The sequence below is a fragment of the Pinus tabuliformis genome, chromosome 6, assembly GCF_031772625.1.
Source record: "Pinus tabuliformis cultivar Carrire ecotype Pingquan chromosome 6, CPIR1, whole genome shotgun sequence".
Classification (NCBI taxonomy): Eukaryota; Viridiplantae; Streptophyta; class Pinopsida; order Pinales; family Pinaceae; genus Pinus; species Pinus tabuliformis.
In genome coordinates, this window is record NC_142292.1 from 1,624,615,404 (window position 1) to 1,624,624,242 (window position 8,839).

The 8,839-nt window shown below is 36.8% G+C and overlaps 1 pseudogene; it reads right to left on the bottom strand.

Annotated features, from left to right (window-relative positions):
- Positions 1–6,938: 6,938 nt before the first annotated feature.
- LOC149265127 (uncharacterized) lies at positions 6,939–7,436 on the bottom strand (annotated as a pseudogene).
- Between the last annotated feature and the right edge of the window lie 1,403 nt (positions 7,437–8,839).

The following is an 8,839-nucleotide window of genomic DNA, read 5'->3' on the forward strand; positions in this document are numbered from 1 at the left end:
AACCAGTGTTCAAATTTGCTATAATTGACAGACGTGTCAATCGTGAACTTAGTAATAAATCCACCCAAAATACTATGAATCCAATAATCGACAGCCTTCGCGACCTTGTTTTCTGATCATTCCAAGCACTTCACTAACTTTGGAGTCCACACAATGGGATTATCTAGCTTCCAGGTAGGTCGACCATCTGCGAATTTATCCAACCATTCTTATAATTCGCATGGAAAAGAGCAGAAGAAATTTTTTCGTTCCTTTGTATATAGGTATCTCTGCAACCACTCTTCTTTCGACAGGCATGAATTCCTATTTTCTTGGGCTACAAACTCATGCAACTTCCAATCTATCCACTTTTCAATATCCTTCTTAGTCGGTATCCACTTATGCCACATCACACATTCCTCAGATAGATCTCGTTCCCGACAATAGAACCATTTGTTGGCTTGAGGGGGCTTGGACCCAGGGTCAGAGATAGCTACATTAATCAACAAAACCTTACACTACCAGCTCTTTCGGCAAAAACCCACGTAGGGTAGGCTACAGTCTCACTCGAGGCAGTATTGGGGGATGCTAGAACCAGGTTTTTGCTTCCACAGGACTATGTGATGTGTTTCTGTCAAACTTAGAGCTTATCTTGACCTTCGTAAACCCTAACCGTTAAGACCCGGAAATTGTAGTAATTAAAAATTAGCATATTGATGCCCTTGGACAATTACGTTAAACATTCATAACATCATATCAATACACAGATCTAAGTCTTCGCGAATTTATTAAGTACTTTTCATGATTAATTGCAGTCAACATATCAAAAGTACAGTAAATTCAAAGATAAGCAGGAATACACAAATACATAGATAATTCTTCAAAACAATTTTTATTATGCTTTGTATATTCAATTACAGTCCTTTCCAACCCTACGCACACAAATGCAATGGCTCATGCACTCGGCTGCTCACTTACCAAGGTCTCTGTGCACACAACTGCAGGAGCCTTCCCCTTTGCCTAAGTATAGAATAGACAAAACATACCCCAATCTTTCACTTCTATGCTATTTCTTTGTTATCTTCCTATGACTCTTCTATGACTTATTTTTATATCATTCTTCATTACAATACCATGGTCCACGAACCATAGGCTGGTCACAAAACAACTGGACTCTTAAAAAACTAAGGGGCTTTGACATTCTAAAAGCCCCTTTCACTCCTATCGACCTGCACTACTCACGCTCCACTCCTCAAAATGTGGAGACTTTACAATACTTAACAAAACTTTGTAAAACTCAACCCGAGGGGACCCCATCCCAACATTATTTAAGGGTTTATATTGGAGGTGATGAAAGAAAATTATTTTCAGATGAAGCAAGATTAAATTATTCTATTAGTCAGAGTTGTGATTTTGCTGCAGTAAAATATATTTTGCTCGATAAATAAGCTATTATTGTTTGTGAATCAATTGTTAATCTATTTGCCGGAGGATAATTGTTGCAGGTGTGATAAAAAATAAATAAAAAATGTTGGACCAGATTTATTGCAGGGCAAAAATTATTCTTCTAGGTCGAATACATTTTGTTGGGCCAAAATTATTTTGCTAGATTGAATTTATATTTCTGGACCAAGATTAATTTGCTAGGTCGAAATTATCTTTCTATACCAAGATTATTTTCCTCGACCAAATTTATCTTGCAAGGCCAAAATTATTCTACAGTGGGGAATTTCTCTTGGTGGGATAAAATTATTTGTTGGACTGAGTTTATTTGTTGGAGCCCAAATTATTTTTCCAAGCCTAGTTTATTTTCCAGAGCCAAATTTATCTATTGGGGCTGAGTTTATTTGTTGGGCCCAAATTATCTATCATAGTCTAGTTTATTTACCAGAATTTTTTTTAAGAGATTTCTTTCATTTGAGTTTGTGATTCATGAATGAATTTCCAGGATCGAAGAGTTGGAGCATTGTGATATTAATTTATCTTATTTGGAGTAGTGTACAGAGCTAGGCAGACTGAGAAACTCACACTAAATTGGGGCTTTTATAGATCAGCTAGAATTTGCCCAATATTTTTCTGGGTTTTTCTGGGTTTTGTGAGAGGAGTCCATGGTTCAAATTTCAGAATTTTCTAGGCAATATTCGAGCTGGAAATAAGCATTCCTTCAACATTTTGTTTTATTAGTGAACTGGGAAACTCACACCACTTGGTGATCTTGACCTTGGCTTGGATTTAAGCCAAACCATTTCATGGTTTCTATGGGTTTGGTGTGAGGAGCCTCAAGTTAAATTTTCAGAATTTTTGGAGTAGTATTGAGGGAAAAAACACCAATTTATCTTGAGCATCAACAACATAATTTTTAGGCGGTGCAAATTAATTATTTGGGTTATTTTGTTGGGCCTTTGAAACAGAAGTAAAGGGAGCTTGGAATTTCCAAATTTATTGGTTCATGGATGAGTCACTTAGGTAGCTTGCAACCTTTAGCACTGACCCTCTTGTTAGAAGAAATTTGATGAGATTTTTTGGAGGGATCAGATCTAGAAAAGATGAGGAGCCAAAGAAAGAGCATTTCCATAACCCCCAAAGAAGAGAATAAATAAAATGAGAAGAGAGAGAATATGTTTTACATGTCAAGGAGTGTGGACACTAGATCACAAATGTAAAATTAGAGGGGACAAAGAAGCAGACGAGACTGCTAAAATTGAAGCAGAGCTGGAAAGGAACTCAAGTCAATTGATTATGAAGAAGATTGAAGGGCCCTTAGTTGAACAGGAGTCTACTATAGAGGAGTCCATTGGTTCTCCTGAACCATCATATGGAAATGTTGACAGCAACCTTGATGTGCATCCATGTTTAATGGGTGAACGTGATGCACAACAGATTGTCCTTGTGAGGGGAGGAGACATTTAGAGAGATGAGCTCCCAGTGAGGATTTGGCATGAAGAGCACATAGAGGAGCATGAGTCAGATCAGGAGGAGATTCCTTCTGACTCTCAAGATGAGGATTATTCTTCTATAGTTGAGTCCTTAGATACCTCTGTTGGGTCTAAAATGCGAATGCAAATTAGAGTTCCATTTACTATCAACCCAGGAAAGTAAAACTTCGACGAACGTCCACTGTATGTGGACTTAGAGACAAACTAAACTAGCTAGGTGAAGAAATTCCAAAGCTCCCTTACAGGAGGTCTTTCATTGGTATCTCAAGCATATAAATCAGAAACTTAAACTAATGAAATAAAACATTAAATAACAAATCAGATTCATTGAAAGAAACATTAATACTTTCTTACAGAAGGTCATTCGTTAATATTTCAAACATATGAACCTAATGAAATTTACAAACAAACATAAAATGAAAGCATACCAAAACAAAAGTGTACTTGCTAGACAATGGGGGCCCTTCCAAGGATTCAAAAGCACATCAAAAGAGAAGTCAAATGTAGAAGATCAAAGAAAATCCATTTTATTTATCATCAATTGCAGATTGCAATTACAAGTTCTACATTCCAAGAGGTTCTAAAATCCCCATTACAATGATTCTAAATTCTAACTTCTCATTACAAACTTATAGGATCCTACGGTTCTAAACTCTAACTTCTCAATTCTAAATTCTAAATTCCAAAATTACAAATGAAGGAGATATCACTCCTATTACAAAGTTATGATAAGAAACTCATAAAAGTGGATCCACTATTCCCTCTTCATATTCACATATCTCTTAATCAACGATGACACATAACCCTATCCTCCATGATCTTCTCCATGAGGTCCATGATCTTATCCATGAGGTCCATGATCTCCTCAAATTCGAATTTGAACATAGAGTGCCACATAAGGGTGCCTTAGAAGCTTCCTTTGTACCTACACATGTCAACAAACTCATTCTAATTGTTAGGTATAAGTATATGGATATTATTTTCTAAAGTTTAACCACAAATTCTCTTAAAAATACTAAGAATTAATAATATTTTGGAAAACACAATGGTAACCCATTTAATGATGAAAGTGAAGCTGATGTGGTGACATGGTGGTGGAATAGAGGTGAGAAAATGTGTGAATGGAGTGAAAGTGGATGTATTTTAAGGATAATTCTTAGGCCCAACATACCCCCAAACTGAAGGTATTGCATGTCCTCATGCAATCTATTACATTACTTTTTGATACTTGAGCTTTGGCTTAAACTTTGCATGATATCATTTACTTAACTTTTGCAAAGTGTTTTTGATGAATTGCAACTTGGTTGGTTCTTGTGTTTCAACCATATTTTGTTTGTTGCATTCAATTTTAATGTATGAACTTTGCATAAAGATAATTTGATTTTTGTTGCAAAGTATTTTGTTGGAATGCATCACGGTTGGTTCTTGTGTAACAACCATGATTGTGTTGCATCCAATTAGCTTTTAAGTACTTTTTACAAATCCATTTATATGCTCATGTAATAGTGAATATATTTTGAAGGTATGTGGGTTTTAGAATGTGATATATGAATATGGAAAAATATGAATGTGACAAAGTATGAATGTAAATGTATTCCCCCCCCCCCCACCACCCCCCCCCCCCCCAAACTGATGGTTTTGGCAATTTTATGAAATGAGGAAAGGAAGTTTTTTTCCAAAATTTATCATTCTAGCTTTCAAGGAATTAAAGGGTTAAAAGCTAGAAAATATCATACCTCAACTGACCCTTTAAATATGGATGAAAGTTGTGCATGTATGGCTGCAAAATTCTGATCATAGTTTTCTTTACTTGGTTGTGAAAATGGTGAACGAAGTCGAAAAAGTGAATCTTTTATTGTTGTTGCATCTACTGCTAAATCTGCTGCTGGATCTTCTGTTGAATGTTCGGAATCTGCTACTGAATGCGGCTAAAAATGTACAAGGCTTGGAAGGTATACAAAATTTAGAATTTACACTTCCTCCCCAACCTTATTTATTGACTTGTCCTCAAGTCATTTACATCAAAAACTGAAAAGTAATGAAAGTAAATTGGCTTCCTCTACTACAAAATGCTTGGTCTTCAAGTCTTCAACGCTCTTTGGCACAATTCTTGTCATGTGAATAAATGTTTCGGTGTCAAACGTAACAAGAAATCATTAACTTAGTGGCCATTGATGGATGCCACTAGTCAACACGAGATCTCCCATCTTTGATGTGGATGAGAGTCAAGATGCCCCGAACACATCTTTCTAAGTATGAATGAATTTGTTGTTGTCAAATACTTAGAAGATTTGACAAACAAGGGACATTGATGTATTCCATTGTTTATCGGCATGATAGCTTGCCCTTAAGGCATGCAAGCTTCAAGGTGTTTTTAGAAAAATATTTAGACTCAAGGACTATGGACTCAATGGTGTATGGAAGCAAGGTTTTATTTGCAAGGGTAGGGAAAAGGAAACTGACAATGAATATGTAACGTGGAACAAAAAGCTTGTAAATGAGCTTCGTTGCTTTTATTGGTGGGTTAGGTTTGATGAAAATGTAATGAAGTGTATGTGGATAATGAGAAATGGTTAATGACTCTTGCTGGGAAAAAGTGAATTTTGGCATGCAAAATCTCAAAAATAGCAAATCTGCTCATTAATTCGGGAATTTCTGCTAAAATAGCTGAGTTTGACCAGTGTTGACCAACCACCTGTAGACTTCTAATTCATGAGTGGATAGGTTTTTCACCATCCTTGGAAATTTAAGAATAAACCCCAAATCTTCGAATTTGTTAATCTATCATGCAACATGTCAAACCATTAAGCTATTACAAGAAGTTGCAAGAACTTGTAATTTTCTGGAAATTTCGTTTATGATCATGGACTTGTTCTTTAGAATTTCTCATGAAATTAGTCTTTTGAAGACCAATTGTGCACACAATTAGTTTCCTTAATGATCAGTTGATCATCCGAAATCTGCAAAAAAAACTTGGCATAAAGAACATAAGTGTGTTAAAAAAGAAATGGCCAATTCCTTGATGATTCTTATGCAAAAATTAATGCCAAATAAAATAGACTTAGGAGAATCAAAAGCATAATATTCAGTCCAATTCATAATATTCATAACAATCCATTTTCAAGAAATAACCATGAAAATTAAATCATCTCCATGTTTGTGTCAGATGTCTCATGGATTGTGCATGACAAAGAGCTTGTCATTATAGATTTGTTGTTTCCTGCAGCTTAGTACGTCACATAAAAGCATACAACAAGAATACAAGCATAGATTTTAATGAATTTTATGAAGTATTGAGTGTTCAGTTTCGCCTGCTCTTTGTAATTGCATATCTCGATTAAATTGAATTTTTTTTATTTTTTAATTGTTTTGATTTTTTTTAATTGTTTTGATTTTTAATTTTATTTTTTAATTGTTTGGATTTTTTTATTTATTTTATTTGTTTGTTTTTAATTTTTTTTAATTATTAAAGCCACCTTTATTTAATGCTCATGAAAAAAACGTATGAACAAACGTTTTTTTATAATTATTTGGATATGGTAATGCCAAGTCCATGGTTCTAGAAATAAGTGAGGAAGATGGCATATCAATAATAGCTTGTAAAAAGATATCAATAATAGCATCTAATGAATATCATATTCTCCCATGGGACTTTACACAGCACACATAGTTGACATTCTAGAAAGAGAGTTCAGCAGTTTGAAATGTTGTAGGAAGGGCCGTGAAGGCATATCTCGAGGTTCCTGGTAAAATAGGATCAGACACAACGGAAAGCTTTTTGGGGCAGATCTCCACAATTACATTTTTAGCTACACAAGTTTCATACTTATTTTTAAGTAGAAATATATATGAGGTGACCTGCGTTCCAGGAAATTTTGATAGTTCGCTCCAGGTCATCTTACATCCATCTTGGCCACCCACCTCGTTGGAATGAATACTAGAGGGATGAATATTGGATACCGGACCCAAAATATACCCTAGTAGACTTACCCGGACATCTATATCTAGAATAGACGTTTTAATTCAACACTTGGATGCCAGATGAATATTTCTGCACAAAATATGAGCATTGACCTCGTCGGCCTTCTCCATCAGCTCCCACAAACCAAATTCTCGACATCCTTTGCGGCTCCAACATTTTCGTCTGCCTCAAGGGGCTGGAAATAATTTTCGTAGATGTACTCAAGGCGAAAACCCTTTTCCTCATCATAAAGCACGATATGGTCATGCCATTGTCGGCTTCTCGGTGGTGGCAACACAGATATGATGTCCCCCAACCTCCAAAGAAATGCAGGAATTGGGCTTCAATTCGTCCCTTTTGCCACTCAAAATCATGTGAACGATCTTCTATTCGAGCTTTGGTATCTACTTGGCGATCATCGATTTGCACTCATCTTCGATGACTTTATCACAGGCACTGGATATCAGACCATCATTGTCGAGATATGTAGGGCGGATCCCCAATCTCTCCATCATACTGCTCATCTTGGATGCATCGAGAAGATATTTGGGGCTGGTCATGGTCGTATCCTTAGGTTTTCCCTTGACCTCGTTAAGAGATAAGTGCTCGACCTGAGGTCTTCATTAAGAACTCGATCGAAAGCGGCTAATTGGGTGAAGGGATAGGATAGGTGATGGTATCATAGGCGCTCTCTCTCGATAATGGGGTTTGACGTGATCGATATCTTCACTAATTTATAACTGCATCAAATCATCGAATCGCTCAAATCGTGCCACAAAATATGCATGCAATCATCAACTTGCTCAAATCGCTCAAATTTTTGTTGCGTGCCTCCTGCACTCGAAGGCGTGTAGATCGTGGGTGATAAAGGATATATCCGGCTGGTTACATGTTAAGGTGTGCCTAATCCGAAATTGAAAAAACAGCCACGATAATCTTAAAATTCAACACATCTATCTCACATAATCTACTTGCCCAAATAAATAAACCATATCTACAACCTGTCATCGCTTCTGACCGTATTGACCTTAAATTGAGTCTCTGGTTATAATTTATCAGTTGCAGATCGAAGCTATCATAGAACCATTCACTCAAAAAATTGAGGCAAAACCTTTCAAAATTTGACAATCTTGACGAACGCAAATTGGGTTAAAAGAAAAACGACCAAAACCAATGTTCAAATCAGCTTTGCCATATCTGGAATACACCAGCGATCACCAGAACAAAGTGAAGAAATGAAGTCAGGTTAGAAACGTTGAAACGTGGTACCATGTGGTAACCTTCAGTATCCCATCTCTGTTCAGAAATCCAAGAGTAAAGCTGCTGTCACCGCCTAGTTGGGTTGTGGTTTGGTTAGTCAAAATTCGATTTCCAAGGTGGGGAGCTTGATAGGAGCATCAAAACGGATCTAAAACAAAACCTGGCCAAAAATAGGGGCAAAATTCTGTGTCGAAAGAAATTTCTAGCAAAATATGAGATTCTCGTTTGAGTCAGAAATCCCAGAAGCTTTTGAGGCAAGGTTTCAGAAATATCAGAAGCTTAGAGGCAAAGTTTCATTATGAGAAGATTTTGAATAATAGTAAAACTCACAAAGTAAGTAATACAAAATTATGGGTTTTTGGGGAGCGATGGTGAGTGCTAAGTTTTCTCCCGCATAGTTTCCTTTGTCGCCGTCATCGCCCCTGAGCCTGCTATAGGGGTCAATCGCGATCCATGGCTTGCGGTTGCGGTGAATGGTTCTCTTTATGATACTGGAAGGGTTTTTTTACCGCCATCGCCTATAGAGAAATGGCTCTTCTCTTGCACCCCAACGCTTGAAACCCAAGTGGGTCAGCCACAAAAAACCATGTGAATTCAGATCCGCGGATGTCCCTTTTAACGGGCCCACTACAGTTTGCAACGCCGTAAGATGTATGGCTTGCATGGAAAAATTGTGGCCGGATGTCAATTTTGGGTAAAGATG